This window comes from Heterodontus francisci, chromosome 6 (genome assembly GCF_036365525.1).
Source record: "Heterodontus francisci isolate sHetFra1 chromosome 6, sHetFra1.hap1, whole genome shotgun sequence".
Taxonomy (NCBI): domain Eukaryota; kingdom Metazoa; phylum Chordata; class Chondrichthyes; order Heterodontiformes; family Heterodontidae; genus Heterodontus; species Heterodontus francisci.
In genome coordinates this window covers 114188398-114210404 of record NC_090376.1, presented here as the reverse complement: position 1 = coordinate 114210404, position 22007 = coordinate 114188398, and positions in this window count along the sequence as shown.

Here is a 22007-nt window from a genome sequence, read left to right as displayed (position 1 = left end):
GATGTGGAATCTGTATGGGTGGAGCTAAGAAACACCAAGGGGCAGAAAACATTGGTAGGGGTTGTCAATAGGCCCCCAAACAGTAGTGGATATGTAATGGATGGCATTAACCAGGAAATTAGAGACGCATGCAATAAGGGTATAAGTTAATCTACAAATAGATTGGTCAAACCAAATTAGCAATAATACTGTGGAGGAGGATTTCCTGGAGTGTGTACATGACAGTTTTTTAGACAAATACATTGAGGAACCAACTAGAGAACAGGTTATCCTAGACTGGGTATTGTGCAATGAGAAAGGATTAATTAACAATCTTGTTGTGTGGGGTCCATTGGGAAGGAGCCACCATAACATGATAGAGTTCTTCATTAAGATGGAGAGTGAAGTAGTTGAATCCAAAACCAAGATTTGAATCGAAATAAAGGAAACTATGAAAGCATGAGGCACGAGTTGGCTATGGTAGATTGGGGAACTTTACTAAAAGGGTTGACGGTGGATTGGCAATGGATAATATTTAAAGAACGTGTGCATGAATTACAACTATTATTTATTCCCGTCTGGTGCAAAAATAAAACTGGAAAGGTGACTCAACTGTGGCTTACAAAAGAAATTAGTGATAGTATTAGATCCAAAGAGGAGGCATATAAAATTGCCAGAAAAAGCAGCAAGTCTGAGGATTGGGAGCAGTTTAGTAAAGGAGGATAAAGAGGTTGATTAGCGAGGGAAAATAGAGTATGAGAGTTAACTTGCGGGGAACATAAAAACTGACTGTAAAAGCTTCTATAAATATGTGAAGAGAAAAAGATTAGTGAAGACAAACGAGGGTCCCTTACAGTCAGAAATGGGGGAAATTATAATGGGGAACAAAGAAATGGCAGAACAATTAAACACATACTTTGGTTCTATCTTCACAAAGGAGGACATAAATAACCTCCCAGAAATGTTAGGGAACCAAGGGTCTAATGAGACAGAGGAACGGAAGGAAATCAGTATGAGTAAAAAAATAGTGCTAGGGAAATTAATGGGGTTAAAGGCTGACAAATCCCCAGCGCCTGATAATCTACATCCCAGAATACTAAAGGAAGTGGCCCTGGAAATAGTGGATGAATTGGTGGTCATCTTCCAAAATTCTATAGACTCTGGAGCAGTTCCTACAGATTGGAGGGTGGCAAATGTAACCCCACTATTTAAAAAAAGAGGGTGAGAAAAAACAGTGAACTACAGACCAGTTAGCCTTACATCAGTAGTGGGGAAAATGCTAGAGTCTATGCTAAAGGATGTGATAGCATAGACGGGATTGGACAAAGTCAGCATGAGTTTATGAAAGGGAAATCATGCTGAACAAATCTACTGGAGTTTTTTGAGGATGTAACTAGTAGAATAGATAAGGGAGAACCAGTGGATGTGGTGTATTTGGATTTTCAGAAGGCTTTTGATAAGGTCCCACATAAGAGGTTAGTGTGCAAAATTAAAGCACATGGGATTGGGGGTAATATACTGGCATGAATTGAGAATTGGTTGACAGACAGGAAACAGTGAGTAGGAATAAACAAGTCTTTTTCCAAGTGGCAGGCAATGACTAGTGGGGTACTGTAGAGATCAGTGCTTGGGCCTCAGCTATTCACAATAAATATTAATGACTTGGGTGAAGGAACTAAATATAACATTTCCAAGTTTGCAGACGACACAAAGCTGATGGCGGGGGGTGGGGGGGGGGGGGGGGGTCGCGGACTGTGAGCTGTGAGGAAGATGCAAAGAGGCTCCAATGTGATTTGGACAAGTTGGGTGAGTGGGCAAATGCATGGCGGATGTAGTATAATGTGAGTAAATGTCAGGTTATCCACTTTAGTTGTAAAAATAGAAAGGCAGATTATCAGAATAGTGATAGATTGGGAAAGGGGGAGGTGCAACGAGACCTGGCTGTCCTTGTACACCAGTTGCTGAAAGCAAGCATTCAGGTGCAGCAAACAGTTAGGAAGGCGAAAGGTATGTTGGCCTTCATTGTAAGAGGATTTGAGTACAGGAGCAAGGATGTCTTATTGCAGTTATACAGGGCCTTGGTGAGACCACATCTGGAATATTGTGTGCAGTTTTGTTCTCCTTATCTGATGAAGGATGTTCTTGCCATGGAGGGAGTGCAAAGAAGATTTACTAGGCTGTTTTCTGGGATGGCAGGATTGATATATGAGGAAAGATTGGGTCGACTAGGCCTGTATTCACGAGTGCTTAGAAGAATGAGAGGGGATCTCATAGAAACCTATAAAATTCTAACAGGCTAGATGCAGGGAAGATGTTCCCGATGGCTGGGGAGTCCAGAACCAGGGGTAACAGTCTCAGGATACGGGGTATGCCATTTAGAACTGAGATGAGGAGAAATTTCTTCACTCAGAGGGTGGTGAACCTGTGGAATTCTCTACAGCAGAAGGCAGTGGAGGCCAAGTCATTAAATATATTCAAGAAGGAGATAGATATATTTCTTAATGCCAAAGGGATCAAGGGATATGGGGAGAAAGCGGGAACAGGGTAATGAATTAGACGATCAGACATGATCTTTTTTGAATAGCGGAGCAGGCCCAATGGGCCGCAGGGCCTACTCCTGCTGCTTTTTTCTATGTTTTCTTTGTAACTTGGGATGCAATCCATCCGGCCCTGCCGATTTATCCACTTGAAAGATGTCAGACCCTCTAGTATTTCCTCTTTCATAATGCTTATCGTATCTAATATTTAACACTCCTCTTCTTTAACTACAATGTCTGCATCGCCCCTCTGCTTTGTGAAGACAGAGACAAAAATCTCATTAAGAATAAAAACAAGAAATGCTGGAAATACTCAGCAGGTCTGGCAGCAGCTGTGGAGAGAGAAGCAGAGTTAACGTTTCAGGTCAGTGACCCTTCATCAGAACTGGCAAAGGTTAGAAATATAATAGATTTTAAGCAAATAAAGTGGGGGTGGGGCAAGAGATAACAAAAGGCAAGGCATTGATAGGACAGAGTCACAGAGAATAACTGACCAGTAGGTCATGGAGCAAAGGCAAATGGTATGTTAATGGTGTGGTGAATGACAAAGAATTAGTGCAGAGAGGGTGTGAACAGCCCTGGCCCAAAGCACAAGCATGAAAAAAAGTGGGCAGGCACATGGTAAGAAAAATGAATGATGAAACAAACTAAAATAAAAGAAAAGAAAAAGAAAAAAGAAAATATAACTGAAAATAAAAAGAGGGGGCCCCGTCATGCTCTGAAGTTATTGAACTCAATGTTCAGTCCGGCAGGCTGTAGCATGCCTCATCGATAAATGAGATGCTATTCCCCAAGCTTGCATTGATGTTCACTGGAACACAGCAGCAAGCCCAGGACAGATATGTGGGCATGAGAGCAGGCAGGTATTTTGAAATGACAAGCAACCGGAAGCTCGGGGTCATGCTTTCAAACTGAGCAGAGGTGTTCTGCAAAGCGATCACCCAATCTGCGTTTGGTCTCCCCAGTGTAGAGGAGACCACATTGTGAGCAGCGAATACAGTATACTAATTTGAAAGAAGTACAAGTAAATCGCTGCTTTACCTGAAAGGAGTGTTTGGGGCCTGGGATAGTGAGGAGAGAGGAGGTAAAAGTACAGGTATTACACCTCCTGCGATTGCATGGGAAGGTGCCATGGGAAGGGGACAAGGTGTTGGGGTAATGGAGGAGTGGACCAGGGTGTCACTGAGAGAATGATCCCTTCGGAATACTGACAGGGGAGGGGAGGGCAACCCCTCGTAGACATGACTCCTGACACCAGTGAGACACCCCACCACTGCTGCAGAGGAGAGGTACAACACCAGCCACAGAACTACAAGAGCCACCATTGAGCAGGCAAGCAGCAGTCTGAAAATGCGGTTCTGCTGCCTGGAAAGATTGGGTGGTGCCCTTCAGTACGAGCCAGAAAGGGTAGCTCGTACTGTTGCTGTTTGCTGTACTCTGCACAACTGCACTCAATATGGGGGAGGCCTTGCAGAATCAGGAGAGACATGAGCACCACTGAGTGAGCCAATCTTGTAAGTGCCATGCTCTGAGCAGCAGACAAGGGTAAGTTCTTTCTTACATTCTTCCATTTTTATTACGTCTTTCCTCCTTGCCCAACCTCCCTGTCTTTGGCATGGCAGTGGCACACATGTGCCACTCTATGTGGGCACACCCAGGTTCAGTGCAGCCCTGAAAAAAGTGCCACTTATTTTTGGGGAGCACAGCAGATCGTTCATCCTCTTCCGACACTGGACCCAATCGCGTTGGATGGCCTCACGACTACTGATCTCCTTTGCCACCTCCAGCCAGGCTGCCTTGGTCAGAAGAGAGGGCCGCTTCTGGCCATCGCTGGGGAAGAAGACCTCCCGCTTTACCTGCACAGCCTGGAGGAGAGTGAGCAGGGAGGCATCACTGAACCAACGGGCCATCTGGGAATGCCCCTCTGATGCCATCTTCAAACTTTTGGGGTGTCCAGACTGAGATACGTTTTATGCAGATAAGGAATTCTTGTGCTTCTCTCAGCAGCTCTATACTGGCAACTGAGGCATTGCTGATGTACTGTCTTCCCTTTAAATAGGGTCCCAGCACCTGATGTTCACCTGACCCGACGCCGATATTGGCTCCCTCCACGTCATTTGTGGGGGGGAGCGGCGCATGGCGCCTATTATAATGATTCGCCGCGCTCAATATCACGGCGGCTCCGCACTGGGTGAACTTCACGGGCGGACTGCCATTTTAAAGGGCGCAACTGATAAAATATAGCCCAGTGTGTTTAAGATGCTGAACTTTCTGCCACATAGAGTAATTGAAGCAGATACCATTCTTGCATTTAAAGGGAAGTTTTGTGCATACATGAGGGAAAAGGAAATAGAGGGAAATGGGGTATGGTGAGTATAAATAGTAGAGGGACCTCCTGTAAACACTATAAACACCAGCATAGATGAGTGGCTCCAAAAGACCTATATCAGTGCTATGGTTTCAATGTAATGGTGTACAATTCTACTAATTACGTGGAATTCTATGTAAGTCTCTTGAAACACTGGATGATTTTTCAGTCAACAGCTATCACAAAAAAGCAGAAAGACTTTTTGGGCCAGACGTGATAAATTAGGAAACTTTCTGCAGTTTCCTTCGATAGAAATTGCAGGCCCCAACTGTTCCACTGCTTAAGTTATTATTGCATCAACCTGATCTGGAAAATTAAACAAAATGTCCTGACCTGCAATTGCGGGAACATTCCTACAAAGAATTTCAATTTATTTCAGAATTGTGCTTTTTTTCCTTCTCACCAGCAGTTGCAGCATGGGTGCACTCATATTTCCCTCCTGATGAGTATAATGCTGTCACCAATTTGTCAGCTACATCACCCATTGCTGTTCAGTACAAAAACATGTGCAACAGACAAATCCAAGAGGATTCTAGACAAGAGCTGAAAATGTATCCACAGCCATTATTTTTCTATATTGTTACTTCAGCGATGTCCACCTTTTCAGGAACATGTCCCATTTTCTTCAATTCTTGAATGGATTGTTAATATGAGACTTTTCAGATGATCTTGCAGTATGATAAATTAAAGGCTGTAAGGCTCTGTCCACCTCTGGCTTTGCCTGTTAACTCACAGGATGGCCATCTATTCTGAACTCATTTAACACATTTCTTCCTGTATCTCCACTCCATTGATGGGGCGAATTTTACCGGTCCTCCGACGTTGGGAGTCGTGGTGGGGGGGGGGGGGCCCGGAAGATGCCTCCGGGAGAGACCCGCCACAGGCCTCGATGCCGGAAGGCCCCGGCCCATATTACCAGTGGCAGCAAGGCCTCGTTGCGGTCCCCCTGTCGCTCAGCGATTTAAATGTGTTAATTATTGAATTAATGATCTACCTACTCCCATCGGCCATCCCGCTGCCATATTCTGGCTGGTGCTCTGACTGGAGATCGGGTACGGGACATTGGTGGGGAGGGGGAAGGAGGTACGTTTTTCGGGCTGCGGGGAGCAGGGTGAAACCTTTTTGGTGGTCTAGGGGGCTAACGTAAAAAGGAATTCAAAAGTCGTCGAAAGGCATATAAATAGTAAAAGGATGGAAAAGGAGAATTAGAGCCAAGAAAGGGATTTACGCATGTAGGCAGAGGGCATTGCTAAGGTACTAAATGAGTACTTTGCATCTGTCTTTACCAAGGAAGATGATGATGCCAAAAGCAGAGTGCAAAGGAGGTAGTTGACTCACTGGATGGGCTAAAAATTGATAAAGAGGAGGTATTAGAAAGGCTGGTTGTATTTAAAGTTAATAAGTCACCAGGACCGCATGAGATGCATCTGAGGATACTACGAGAAGTAAGGGTGGAAATTGCAGAAGCACAGGCCATAATCTTCCATAGATACAAGGATTGTGCCAGAGGACTGGAAAATTGCAAATGTTACAAATGGTTCTGATGAAAAGTCACAGACCTGAAACGTTAAATCTATTTCTCTCTCCACAGAAGCTGCCAGACCTGCTGTGTATTTCCAGCACTTTCTGTTTTTATTATTGAAAATGTTACACCTTTGTTCAAAAAAGTGTGTAAGGATAAACTCAGCAACTATAGGCCTGTCAATTTAACCTTGGTGGTGGGAAAGCTTATAGAAATGTTAATCCAGGACAAAATTAATAGTCGCTTGGACAAATGTGGATTAATTAAGGAAAGCCAACACGTATTTATTAAGGGCAATTCGTGTTTAACTAATTTGATTGAGTTTTTCACTGAAGTAATAGAGAGGGTTGTTGAGGGTAATGCAGCTGATGTGGTGTACATGGACTTCCAAAAGACATTTGATAAAGTGCCACCGAATAGGCTTGTTAGCAAAGTTGAAGCCCACAGAATAAAAGGGATAGTGGCAGCATGGATACAAAGCTGGCTGAGTGACAGGAAACAGGGACATAGGACTGGACCTTGTGCTCAGCCAGAAGGCAGGTTTCATGGAAGGGGTGGGGGGGGGTGGGCGGAGAAACGGAGCAGAACCACCCGTCATGGAACCCAACACCGTAATGCCAGGATCCAATTTTCCCGGAGGTGGCGACATTCCATGGCAACACCTCCGCTGCTCTGCAACAGGACCATAATTTAAATATGGAAAATGCCTTTTTGCAGGGCGGCACAGAGGCGCAGTGGTTAGCACCGCAGCCTCACAGCTCCAGTGGCCCGGGTTCAGTTCTGGGTACTGCCTGTGCGGAGTTTGCAAGTTCTCCCTGTGTCTGCGTGGGTTTCCGCTGGGTGCTCCGCTTTCCTCCCACCTCCAAAAGACTTGCAGGTTGATAGGTAAATTGGCCATTATAAATTGTCCCTAGTGTAGGTAAGTGGTAGGAGAATGGTGGGGATGTGGTAGAGAATATGGGATTAATGTAGGGTTAGTATAAATGGGTGGTTGTTGGTCGGCACAGACTCGGTGGGCCGAAGGGCCTGTTTCAGTGCTGTATCTCTAAATAAATAAAAAATAAATAAATTGATCAGAATGCAATTCACCATCATGCATGTCATCTGAACTCCTCTGCCTCTGTAACATCCGTCTCTCCAGCATGACCGGCAGCAACAAACTGAGCAATTGCCCATGACATCATTTGTGCAGTGACACCTCATGCATATTGGCATGACAATAATGTCAGTGGTCACATTGGCAGACCTGTAAGGCTTATGATGTAACTGGAAGATACATAATCACTCCATGGTGGAATTAATTTTTCAGACAGTAAAGGCTGATGATTGGCAGGACAACACATGAGGTTAAAGTGCACATGACAGATCTGTCTCAACCGTGACTACCCACTTATGTCAACATGTCTTTTTAATACATTTGCTGGTGCTCCTTCGTGGTGTTAACTCTGCACTGGCAGCTGACTGGAGGCATGCTGCTGATCAGGATGCCTCTTGGCCTGGAATGACTTTGGTAGTTGCCCTCTGGGTGCCTGAGGCCTGCAGGGCCTTGGCTGCCTGAAGGCCTCCTGCACAAGTGCAGGATTATTCTCAGATGTCGTGGCTACTGGAGCTGGACTCACTGGAGGGGCTGAGGAGCCGGTGTCAACACACAAACCATCCTGAGGGGAGACCCCAGATGTGGAGCCAAGGAGCCTCTCCTCCTCCCTCTCAAGGCTTGTTGGAACCTCACTTCTCTCTGGAGAAGGACCAGGAGTGGGAAAACTCTCCATGCTCCTGGTCCTTCTCTTGCCCTGCCACTGCTGAATTGCGGTCATGGCCAATGCGAGGGTTGCAAGTCATGGCGCATCTGTGGAATTTGGCTCTCCATGATGGTCGCCAACCTTTTCATGGATGAAGCTTTGCACTCGCATGTCTGGGACATGGCACCAGTCATGGCATGGATGGACTCCTCCATTGTCCACTCAAGACTGCTCACAGCCTCTGGCATCTGCACCAGATGTTGCCTTACCTCTCCCTGCAGCTCCAGCATGCCCTGTGCTGTCGACACCAGTGGCTCATCATCAATCTGGGGCTCAGCATGGGCCTTTCCACCCACAGTCCTCTGACTGTCTCAACCTCAGGCAGCTGTGTGCGGTGATCTCACCAGTTTGTGACCCTGACTAATGCCAATCGGGTACCCAATGAGGTGAGAGTATCTGCACTGGTGGAAGGTGCAGGAGTGTCATGGGACAGTGCATCCTCTGAGTCATCTTGCTTTCTCAGAGGTTGTCATCATTCCCTTGGTGTCGGCCAGCATTGGTGAGTGCCGCCCTGCAAGATACAATGAAGAACAGACTTTTAGGCATTATGGCATATATGTTACAATGCTGGCAGCCTAGCATCCGCACAAAATGTAATTTTGATTCATTCTGTGTTTGGCAATAATCACTCACTTCAAAGTCGACATCCGATATGGCAGGTGCTCCTTAGTTCCCAGCTAATCCGGCACCTCCTCTTTGGCCTGCGACAGATGCCTCAGGTTGGGCACACACCACTGGTCCTGGATGCCTCCATACTGTTGTGGGCCACCTTCTCCTGAAAGAGCAAGAATGCAGTCATTGTTAAGTTCCAAATGTCTGTATAGCATGTCAATGCTAACATGGGCCTCTATTCTGCACCTGGGGGATGTCGCTGCTCTCATAATGACTCTAAGTGCCATGGGTCTAAAGTGGGCTGCACGAGAAATGAGGGGGACTGGTCTTACGTATGCAGGTAGTACATACGAAATAGGAGCAGGAGTAGGCCATTCAGCCCCTCAAGCCTGCCCCGCCATTCAGTAAGATCATGGCTGATCTGTCCCAGGCCTCAACTCCTCTTTCGGGCCTGCTCCGCATAACCCTTGACTCCGAGATTTCAAACATCTATCTACCTCCTCCTTAAATACATTTAGTGACCTAGCCTCCACAACTCTCTGAGGTAGAGAATTCCAGAAATTCACCACCCTCTGAGAGAAGAAATTCCTTCACATCTCAGTTTTAAATGTGTGACCCCTTATTCTGTAACTATGTCCCATAGTTTGAGATTCCCCCACCAGTGGAAACATATTCTCAACATCGACCCTGTCAAGCCCCCTTCGAATCTTATATGTTTCAATAAGATCATCTCTAATTCTTCCAAACTCCAATGAATAAAGACCTAACCTGTTTAGCTGTTCTTGATAAATCAACCCCTTCATCCCAGGAATCAGCCTGGTGAATCTCTTCTGAACTGTCTCCAATGCCAGTGTATCCTTCCTTAAATATGGGGACCAAAACTGTACGCAGTACTCCAGATGTGGCCTCACCAACACCCTGTACAGTTGTAACACGACTTCCCTATTTTTAAACTCTAACCCCCCTAGCAATAAAGCCCAAAATTCCATTTGCCTTCCTAATTACTTGCTGCACCTGCATGCTAACTTTTTGTGTTTTCATGTATAAGAACACCCAGATCCCTCTGTACTGCAGTATTTTGTAGTCTTTCTCCATCTAAATAATAATCTGCCTTTTTATTCTTCCTACCAAAGTGGATGACCTCACACTTTCCCACATTGAATTCCATCTGCCAATTTTTTGCCACTCACTTAACCTATCAAATCCCTTTGCAGATTCTTTGTGTCCTCATCACAACATGCCTTCCCACCTATTTTTGCATCATCAGCAAATTTGGATAATCTACACTCTGTCCCTTCCTCCAAGTCATTATATAGATAGTAAATAGTTGAGGCCCTAGGGCTGATCCTTGTGGCGCCCCACTAGTTACGGCTTTCCAACCTGAAAAAGACCCATTAATCCCGACTCTCTGCCTTCTGTGTGTTAACCAATCCTCAATTCATACCAACACATTACCCCCAATACCTTGAGCTCTTATTTTGTGCAATAACCTTTTATGTGGCACCTTATCGAAAGCCTTCTGAAAATCCAAATACATGACATCTGCCAGTTCCCCTTTACCCACTCTGCTTGTTATATCCTCAAAGAACTCAAAAAAATTTGTCAAACATGATTTCCCTTTCATAAAACCATGTTGACTCTGTTTGATTGCATTATGTTTTTCAAAATGTCCTGCTAATTCTTCCTTAATAATGGACTCCAGCATTTTCCCTATGACAAGATGTTAAGCTAACTGGTCTATAGTCTCCTGCTTTCTGTCTCCCTCCTTTCTTGAATAGAGGTGTCACATTAGCAGTTTTCCAATCCGCTGGTACCCTACTAGAATCAAGTGAGTTTTGGTATATTATGACCAATGCCTCCACTATCTCTGCAGCCACTTCCTTTAAAACCCTTGGATGCAGGCCATCAGGTCCTGGCGACGTCTGCCTTTAGTCCCATCAGTTTGTCCAGCACCTTTTCCCTCATGAAAAAGATTGTTACAAGTTCCTCCTTCCCATTTACACCTTGCTCATCTATTATTGTTGGGATGTTTATAGTGTCCTCCACCGTGAAGACCGATGCAAAATATTGGTTTAAATTATCTGTCATTTCCCTGTTCCCTGTTATTAATTCCCCAGTCTCATCTTCTAAGGGTCCCACACTTACGTGAGCTACTCTCTTCCTTTTTATATACCCATAGAAGTTCTTACTTTTTTTATATATTTCTTGCCAATTTACTCTCATAATCAATTTTCTCTCTCTTTATTAGTTTTTTAGTCATCTGCTGCTGGTTTCTAAAAAAATCCCAATCCTCTGGCCTACCACTAGCTTTCACCACTTTGTACGCCTTTGTTTTTGATTTGATACTCTCCTTAACTTCCTTTGTTATCCACAGGTGGTTCATCGTTCTCATCGAGCCCTTCCTTCTGAATGTTTGCTAAGTGTTATGAAATATCTGCTTGAAAGTCTGCCACTGCTCATCTACTGACTTTCCCTTTCGTCTATTTTCCCAGCCCGCTTTAGACAACTCTTTCTTCATACCTCTGTAATTGTCCTTGTTTAAGTTGAAGACACTGGTTTGAGACCCGAGTTGCTCGCCCTCAAACTGAATTTGAAATTCGACCATGTTATGATCGCGTCCCCCTAGAGGATCCTTAACTATGAGAACTCTTATTAATCCTACCTCATTACACATTACCCAATCTAAAATATCCTGTTCCTAGGTAGGTTCTGCAACGTATTGCTCTAAGAAACAATCCCTGATGCACTCTAAAAATTTGTTTTCCATGTTACCCTTGCCAATTTGATTTGTCCAGTCGATATGCAGATTAAAATCACCCATGATAATTGTAGTAATCTGCTATCATTATGCTATGCCCTTCCTATCATTAGAATGGCTGTGTCAACTGTGCTCCTTTATGCTGTGGGCAAGCAGATCGCAGAAAGCGATGTGGAAACACACAACCTACCATGGCTAAGTGTAGGAGGTCATTGACCCTCTTCCTGCACTGGACCCAGTTAGGATGGGTGACCCAATGGCTGCTGACCTCCTCTGTGATTGCCATCCAGGCTTGCTTTGTCAGGTGGGAGGATCTCTTCTTGCCATCACTGGGGAAGAGGACCTGCCACCTTACCCTTGCAGCCTGGAGGAGGTTCAGCAGGGAAGCCTCACTGAAGCATGGGGCCACTCTTGCTCTGACCTCTGACATTCCCAGCACTATGCCCAGGGGTTGTGCTTGCTGAGATTGCAATTGATGCTGTTACGCCAGTGTGTTTTGTTGAATGATGATTTGCTTTGGTCCACTGACTGGAGATCCGGATTTGTATTTTTTGGGAAGAAATTTAAAAAGACATTTTAAAATGGGATAACTGCTGGCAGCTTAAGATGATCACATAGTTTGCTACACTGTAAACTACATTGCAAAGGACTGAGAGGAGGGAGATGAAATTTCTGTGCATATCCCAACAAGAACCAAGACCCAGTAAGTTTAAAGGAACTGCTTATTATTTTCCTTTTCAGAAAGCAGAGAAATATTGCTCATTGCTATGTTTGAATCACTGCCATCTGACAAGCTCCTCCCCACCTGTGGTTTTAAGCTTTTTTTTTCTCTGCAGCAGAGGAGAAGCAACTGGACTCTGACATGAGGAGACACTAAGTGGGGATTCCTCTCTCTTTCTCTCTCTCTATCTGCATTCCAGCTTGAAAGCTTTCAAATCTTGCTTGTTGACTGACCACCTTTGTATACTCCGGCTACAATCAGAAACCCCAGTGGAGGAAATCATCTGCATCGCTATTTCCAAGAAAACCACCAAATCAGTCATCTACTTCTTCAAACTAAAAGCCTCAGGGCCACTAAATTCAACTAGAAGACTGCATATCTTTTTATTTTTATGGACTCTAACTCAACCAATCTATCTTTCCGCACCCTGTATCCTATTTGTGTGTGTAAACCTCCAGAGTGTGTGTGAATGAAAGTCGGCACAATTTCTTTTAGAACCTACACAGAAGTTCTGATGAAAGGTCGCTGACATGAAACGTTAACTCTGCTTCTCTCTCCACAGATGCTGCCAGACCTGCTGAGTATTTCCAGCATTTCTTGTTTTTATTTCAGATTTCCAGCATCTGCAGTATTTTGCTTTATATAAGGTCTTTAGATATTTGTTTATCTTAGTTGCGTTTAAGATTTTAGTTTTTTTAAAATAAATAGTTACTTTTTTGATATCTAAAGATACCTGGTTTGGTTTGCTTCATTTGGAGATTACTGGATTATTCAATTTGGCTGCCTTTTTTCTTCGATTTGGCAAGCTTAAAGAAATATGATGTGACCTGTCGAGTGACGGGAGTGAATTGACAGTGCGTTGCTCCCACTGTGATCAGAATTATATATATTGGTTGGGGGCTTTGTCCTGAGCGGTCGTAACACAGTACATCCGCTTTAAGAAAGAATTAAACTTGTGTGGTCAAACAAGGAGAGGGAAAATAGGGAAGCTCTTCGACCTCTCCTCACTTGACTGTAACAATGCTAACGTACAGACCTTTTTGATGACGAAGCTGTTGTAGAATTCAAGGAGAGGGTGAATGCAGGGCTGGGGCAGCCTTTTAAAGATGATGCCAGCACCTGATCTGACATCAGGTGATGCCATTCATGGTGTCACCAATGCCACCCCCACCATCTCATTGGGGGGGTGCCGTCATTATAGTAAGTGGCCACCGCCGCGTAATCATGGCAGTGCGGCACGAGGCTCACACACGGCATGGCCAATATTTTGCTCACCCGCTGCCGCTCCCAGCAGGGCGGCTACAAAATCCAGGCCAGAGAGTAGTGGTAGATCATTACCGGATTCAATAGTGTATCTTCTTACATACTGGGTTAGAAAGGAATTCCAGTCACTTATGCCCTTTTATCTACCACTTTTTGCCAGTTAATTTCAGCGTAGTTGAAATCTTCCATGATGATTATTCTGTTTTTTTCACACTTTCCTGATTTGTTTGCACTTTTCTTCCTCCATCTCCCTTCTACTATTAGTCTGTAATAAAGGATCAATCACACTAATAGGGTCTGTAGACAGCCCCTATTAGTGTGATTGATCCTTTATTATCTTTTACCTCTACCTACATGGATTCAACTTCACTCTTACTGATGGCTGTGTCACTTTATTCTACTTTCATTATGTTAGTTCTAATAAGTACAGCTACTTCACCTCCCCTTTTATCCCGCTCCATCTTTTCTAAATATGGTGACTCAGTTGGTAACACACTTGTCGCTGAGTCACAATGTTCTAGATTCAAGACCCTCTCCAGGACTTCAGAACAAAAATCAAGGTCGATGTTGGAGGTGCCATCTTTTGCATGAGACGATAAACTGCCCTCCCAGCTAGATGCAAAAGATCCCATGGCATTATTTTGAAGAAAAGCAGGGGAATTATCCCTGGTGTCCTGGTCAATATTTATCCTTTAATCAACATCACACAAACAGATTATCTAGCCATTGTCAAGAAAACATGCTATGCCAAATGAGGATTTTTAATTCATCTGTTGGAAACCTACATTAAACTTTTAAAAAGGAAAGCTGGGATCCTACATTTAACTTTTAAAAAGCTGACAGCCAAGATGGCCATCACAATTTGCATTGAAATACCTTACACTTCAAAGGAGAGATGAATATCTGGGTGAACCACAATTAGAACAATTCCTCATGAATTTGGAATCAGCTAACAACTTCACTCCTAATGGCAAAACCATCAAAGCCATCTTGAAACAATGAGATCAGAGAGAGATGGAGAATTCCTAGTCTTGAATCTAATTAAATTGCAAACGAGGACCCAGGACAATCATGTGACCACCACCCCATCTGTAAAAAAACAGGCAACATTTTGATATAAAGGGTGAAGCTGCTGAGACGTTGGGTGTAGAATATAAGGCATGCCTCTCTCTCTCTCTGACTCCCTCGCTCTCTCTCCAGGCGACCTTGGGGGGCATTCGAAGCTTGCCTGCTGGTTGGAAGAGGTCCAAGACAAAGACCCTGGGGAAGAAAGTCACCTATATTACGGCCTCCAAGAAGAACATGAACCAGGTGGGCCAGCTGCAAAATACTGCTACCAGCCAGAGACTTCGGAACGCCAACTACAGCCGTAAGACAACTGACTTACCAGACACCACAGACTATATATTTTTTTACTTGATCTAGACTCTAATCCAATCCAAAACTATCCCTCATCACTCTGCAATCTATTTGTGTGTGTGTGATTCTCGTGTGTGTGTGAGTGTAAGTGTGGTGTCTTTTTCTTCTTCTTTGGCCTCCTTGTCTCGAGACACAATGGATAAGCGCCTAGAGGTGGTCAGTGGTTTGTGGAGCAGTGCTTGGAGTGGCTATAAAGGACAATTCTAGAGTGACAGATTCTTCCACAGGCGCTGCAGATAAAATTGGTTGTCGGGGCTTTTATACAGTTGGCTCTCTTCTTGCACTTCTGTCTTTTTTCCTGCCAACTGCTAAGTCTCTTCGACTCGTCACTCTTTAGCCCTGCCTCATGATGTTCGTTTTCTTGAGGCTGATGGTTAGGCCAAATTCGTTGCAGGCAGCCACAATCCTGTCGAAGAGTCTCTGCAGACACTCTTCTGTGTGAGATGTTAATGCAGCATCATCAGCAAAGAGGAGTTCCCTGATGAGGACTTTCCGTAACTTTGGTCTTCACTCTAAGACAAGCAAGGTTGAACGACCTACCATCTGATCTTGTGTGGAGGAAAATTCCTTCTTCTGAAGACTTGAACGCATGTGAGAGCAGCAGTGAGAAGAAGACCCCAAACAGTGTAGGTGCGAGAACACAGCCCTGTTAAACTCCACTCAGAATAGGAAAGGGGTCTGATGAGGCACCGCTATGCTGAATTGTGCCTTTTATATTGTCATGGAATGAGGTGATGATACTTAGTAGCTTTGGTGGACCTCCGATCTTTGCTAGTAGTCTGAAGGGACCACGTCTGATGAGGTCAAAGGCTTTGGTGAGATCTATGAAGGGAACGTAGAGGGGCATCTGTTGTTTGCGGCATTTCTCCTGTAGCAGGTGAAGAGAGAACAGCATATCAATGGTGGATCTCTCTGCTCGAAAGACGCACTGTGCCTCAGGGTAAACATGCTCAGCCAGCTTCTGGAGTCTGTTTAAAACGACTCAGGCGAAGACTTTCCCCACTATGCTGAGCAGGGAGATTCCACGGTAGTTGTTGCAGTCACCGCGGTCACCCTTGTTCTTATGGAGGGTGATGATATTGGCATCGCACATGTCCTGTGGTACTGCTCCCTCATCCCAGCACAGGTAAAGCAGTTCATGGAGTGCTGAGAGTATAGCAGGCTTGGCATTCTTGATTATTTCAGGGGTAATGCCGTCCTTTCCAGGGGCTTTTCCGCTGGCTAGAGAATCTATGGCATCACTGAGTTCCGATTTTGTTGGCTGTTCATCCAGCTCATCCATGACTGGCAGAGACTGGGCTGCATTGAGGGTGATATCAGTGACAACATTTTCCCTGGAGTACAGTTCTAGGTAGTGCTCCACCCAACGATCCATTTGCTTGCGTTGGTCAGTGATTGTTTCCCCAGATTTAGATTTGAGGGGGGCGATCTTCTTGATGGTTGGCCCAAGAGCTCTCTTATTGCCATCATACATTCCTCTGATGTTTCCGGTGTCTGAGGCCAGATGAATATGACTGCATAGGTCGCTCTAAACAAGCTGCAGCAGCTGGCCGAGCGCGTCTACCCTGAGGCACAGTGTGGCTTTCGTGCAGAGAGCTTGACCGTTGACACGCTGTTCTCCCTTCGTCAGATACAGGAGAAATGCCGTGAACAACAGATGCCCCTCTACATTGCTTTCATTGCTATCCTGAGTGGTGTGAAACAGGGCTGTGTTCTCGCACCCACACTTTTTGGGATTTTCTTCATCCCTGCTGCTTTCTCATGTATTCAAGTCCTCTGAAGAAGGAATTTTCCTCCACACAAGATCAGGGGGCAGGTTGTTCAACCTTGCCCGTCTAAGAGCGAAGTCCAAAGTACAGAAAGTCCTCATCAGGGAACTCCTCTTTGCTGACGATGCTGCTTTAACATCTCACACTGAAGAGTGCCTGCAGAGTCTCATCGACAGGTTTGCGGCTGCCTGCAATGAATTTGGCCTAACCATCAGCCTCAAGAAAACGAACATCATGGGGCAGGACGTCAGAAATGCTGCATCCATCAATATTGGTGACAACGCTCTGGAAGTGGTTCAAGAGTTCACCTACCTAGGCTCAACTATGACCAGTAACCTGGCTCTAGATGCAGAAATCAACAAGCGCATGGGAAAGGCTTCCACTGCTATGTCCAGACTGACCAAGAGAGTGTGGGAAAATGGCGCACTGACACGGAACATAAAAGTCCGAGTGTATCAGGCCTGTGTCCTCAGTACCTTGCTCTATGGCAGCGAGGCCTGGACAACGTATGTCAGCCAAGAGCGACGTCTCACTTCATTCCATCTTCGCTGCCTCCGGAGAATACTTGGCATCAGGTGGCAGGACCGTATCTCCAACACAGAAGTCCTCGAGGCGGCAAACATCCCCAGCTTATACACACTACTGAGTCAGCGGCGCTTGAGATGGCTTGGCCATGTGAGCCGCATGGAAGATGGCAGGACCCCCAAAGACACATTGTACAGCGAGCTCGCCACTGGTATCAGACCCACCGGCCGTCCATGTCGCCGCTTTAAAGACGTCTGCAAACGCGACATGAAATCCTGTGACATTGATCACAAGTCGTGGGAGTCAGTTGCCAGCGTTCGCCAGAGCTGGCGGGCAGCCATAAAGACGGGGCTAAAGTGTGGCGAGTCGAAGAGACTTAGTAGTTGGCAGGAAAAAAGACAGGCGCAAGGGGAGAGCCAACTGTGTAACAGTCCCGACAAACAAATTTCACTGCAGCACCTGTGGAAGAGCCTGTCACTCTAGAATTGGCCTTTATAGCCACTCCAGGCGCTGATTCACAAACCACTGACAACCTCCAGGCGCTTACCCATTGTCTCTCGAGATAAGGAGGCCAAAGAAGATTGCTAAGAAAGTACCGCTTGATAGTACTGTCGATGACACCTTCCATCACTTTACTGATGATTGAGAGTAGACTGATGGGGCAGTAATTGGTCAGGTTGGACTTGGCCTGCTTTTTGTGAACAGGACATACCTGGGCAATTTTCCACATTGTCAGGTAGATGCCAGTGTTGTAGCTGCACTGAAACAGCTTGGCTAGGGGCGGGGCAAGTTTTGGAGCACAGGTCTTCAGCACTATTGCTGGAATGTTGTCAGGGCCCATAGCCTTTGCAGTATCCAGTGCCTTCAGTCGTTTCTTGATATCACGCGGAGTGAATCGAATTGGCTGAAGACTGGCATTTGTGATGCTGGGGACTTCAGGAGGAGGCCGAGATGGATCATCAACTTGGCACTTCCAGCTGAAGACTGTTGCAAATCTTTTGCACTGATGTGCTGAGCTCGCCCATCATTGAGGATGGGGATATTTGTGGAACAACCTCCTCCAGTTAGTTGTTTAATTGTCCACCACCATTCACGGCTGGATGTGGCAGGACTGCAGAGCTTAGATCTGATTCATTGGTTATGAGAGCGCTTAGCTCTGTCTATCGCCTGCTACTTATGCTGTTTAGCATGCAAATAGTCCTGGGTTGTAGCTTTACCAGATTGACACCTCATTTTGAGGTATGCCTGGTGTTGCTCCTGGCATGCCCTCCTGCACTCTTCATTGAACTAGGGTTGGTCCCCCAGCTTGATAATAATGGTAGAGTGGGGGATATGCCAGGCTATGAGGTTACAGATTGTGGTTGAGTACAATTCTGCTGCTGCTGATGGCCCACAGCACCTCATGGATGCCCAGTTTTGCATTGCTAGAGCTGTTCAAAATCTATATCATTGAGCACAGTGGTAGTGGCACACAACATGATGGAGGGTATCCTCGATGTGAAGACGGGGCTTTGTCTCCACAAGGACTGTATGGTGTATGGTGGTCACTCCTACCAATACTGTCAAGGGCAGATGTATCTGCAGCAGGCAGATTGGTGAGGACGAGGTCAAGTATATTTTTCCCTCGTGTTGGTTCCCTCACCACCTGCCGCAGTCCCAGTCTAACAGCTACGTCCTTTAGGACTCGACCAGCTTGGTCAGTAGTGGTGCTAACGAGCCACTCTTGGTGATGGACATTGAATTCCTCCACCCAGAGTACATCTGCACCCTAGCCACCCTCAGTGCTTCCTCCAATTGGAGAAGAGAAGGCTGAGAGGTGATTTGATAGAGGTATTCAAAATCATGAGGGGTTTGGACAGAGTACATAGAGAAAAATTGTTCCCACTCGTGAAAGGATCGAGAACGGAAGGGCACAGATTTAAAGTATTTGGTAAGAGAAGCAAAAGTGACATGAGGAAAAACGTTTTCACACAGCGAGTGGTTAAGGTCTGGAATGCGCTGCCTGAGAACGTGGTGGAGGCAGGTTCAATTGAAGCATTCAAAAGGGAATTAGACAGTTATATGAAAAGTAAGAATGTGCAGGGTTATGGAGAGAAGGCAGGGGAATGGAACCGAGGGAATTGCTTTTTCGGAGAGCCGGTGCGGACACAATGGGCCAAATGGAGGAGTACTGATTCATCAGCTAAGGCGAGGAAGTAGGTGGTAATCAATAGAAGGTTTCCTTTCCCATGTTTGACCTGATGCCATGAGACTTCATGGGGTCTGGAGTCACTGTTGAGAACTCCCTGGGCAACTCCCTCCCGACTGTGCTGTCACCTCTGCTGGCTCTGTCCTGCTGGTGGGACAGGACATACCCGGGGATGGTGATGGCGGCGTCTGGGACATTGTCTGTAAGATATGATTTGGTGAGTATGACTCCTTTAGCTTAAGCTGTCCTGTGCTCTTTCTTGTTTCATTTATATTTCGTCTTGTTTAATTTCTTGTTATCAGCAGTGGACATGGTAAAGCTGAAAGGTGATGGAAGCTCTCAGTTTAATGGATATTGCTTCTGTAGAACAGCAAAGTGGGAGAGTGACAGGATGAGGTGTCCCTATTCAACATTGAAATGAATGAGGAGGAAAAAAATGAGAGAGGCTGAGGCTGCAGGTTCTGCTACTCAGGAAGTGGGGAGAGAGGGAGGGACAGTGGGGTGTGGGAGGGGAGGAGAGAGAGAGAGAAAGAGTCTGGGGGTGAGTGGAGAGAGACAGGAGAGAGAGAGACTAGGGGGAGAGGGAGAGACTGTGGGGGAGAGAGGGAGAGACTAGGGGGAGAGAGAGGGTGAGACTTGGGGAAGAGGGAGAGACATGGGGAGAGATATTAATTGGATGGCACAGATGTCAAGTGCTCCTGCATTGCTGTGCCTTTGCTACATAATTAACAGCACCAATTCCTAGCACCACAACTGACAGTTCTATTAAATGATGGTGTGTAAACGTGAGGAATCTCGAGGGCCAATCGCTGGTGGCAGTTCAGTGTGAAACCACAGCGGTAATAAATTGAGAGACGGAGGGAGTGTCTTATTCCACCATTCACTCATGCTCACTCTCATTCTCAATCCCTAACTGTGAAAAATCACTCTACTGGAAGTAGGAAGGAGACAAGACGTCGAGCTAGGCAGTGTCATGGCCAGGACAATGGAGGAGGAGGTGTCAGATAGTTGGCGTACAGCCTCCGCAAGGCTGTCAGCAGGTTAGTCTGACTATGTTTAGATAGGTTAGAATGGAAGCAGATAAATGCAGCCCACCCAGCCCCATAACAGGGGGAAGGCATTTGTGGGAGAATGGTGTGGTCACCTGTGTCAAAGACTACAAACAGATCACAAAGAACAAGGAGGGGCAATCTACCTTTGTCACAGAAGCTGGCCCCTTAGAAATCCAGGTGGTTGTGGATGAAATAGGGGAGAGGGTTTATAAAGAAGGTGGTTTGCTGCGAAGAAAAGAAGCTGGGGGCAATCTGTGCATTCCAGGATAATCCTGCAATAGTGAGCAGTTTTAGCAGACAAGAGCACATCTGACAGTGTATGAATATAGGAGGAGATAGGGTAGCGGCATGGCAGCGGGGTGTGAGTGGAGAGTGATAACAGGAAGTAAACACAGATGGCCTTAGCTGGGATGGATATGATGGGAGTATAATGGGAGTAGAGCACACCCGAGTGATGTGCTTTGTGATCCGTTGTTGTCCCCCAGTCATAGTATGGTGCAATAGAATGCGATGGGGCAGTGCCCCATCAGAGACACAAGGATATAGTTAGCAGAATGACAGCAACTGACACACTTCAGCATCAAATTAAACTTATTCTTTACCACCTTTCACAATACAACTGATTTTCAAAGCACCATTGCTTTCTAACAACAACACAAGGCAGGTGTATTTACACAGTGTCTTCAATACAAAAGATAACAGCATGATATCTGAGCTCCAGCTTGGTCAGAAAGGCAGTTTTAATGCAATGTCTCAAAGGAGGAAAGAGACAAGGAGAGGCAGAGAGATTTCCGCAGGGTTTAGGCAACAGAAAGACACAGCCACCAGTGGTGGAGCAATTCAAAGTGGGGATGCTCAAACGTGCAGACTTTGCTGATTTCAGAGATTTGGAGGATTGCAGAGCTGGAAATTATAGGGTTGGAGAGGGGACAGACGTTGGAGGAACTTGAGAACAAGGATGAGAATAATTCAATGGAGGCATTGCTGAACCAGGAGCCAAAGTAGACCATCAAGCACAGTGGTGATGCATGCATGGGGCTGTGAATTGAAAGTTTCAGCAGCATTATCCTTGGTGGCAGCAGTCATTCATCAAAACACAATCACAACATTAGCTAGGACGAGTGACACTCAGACTAGGATGCTGGATTGGTGTGCACCCCCACACAGGGGTAGAACCAGTGAGAGCATCCACGTTCACACTTCACCCAGAAAATCATGGGATTTATGCTCCAATGGTTGAATGGCTCACTCATGTGTGCTGCCCTTTCATACTGAATGCTCCCCAGGCGTTTGATCCCTTCAGCCGTCCTTGCTGTTTGACAGACACTAGCTGACAATCACTGAGCTTCATAAGGCTCTGTACAGTTGTTCCGGGGGCAGGGCTCCATGAGGAAGCAGGTGTTTGGTGCAAACATCATTGTTTTCCTACATTGCGGTGGCCCGTGAAGTGTTCAGCTCTCTCAATGTGACAGGACACTGAGAAGAGGGCTCTTTT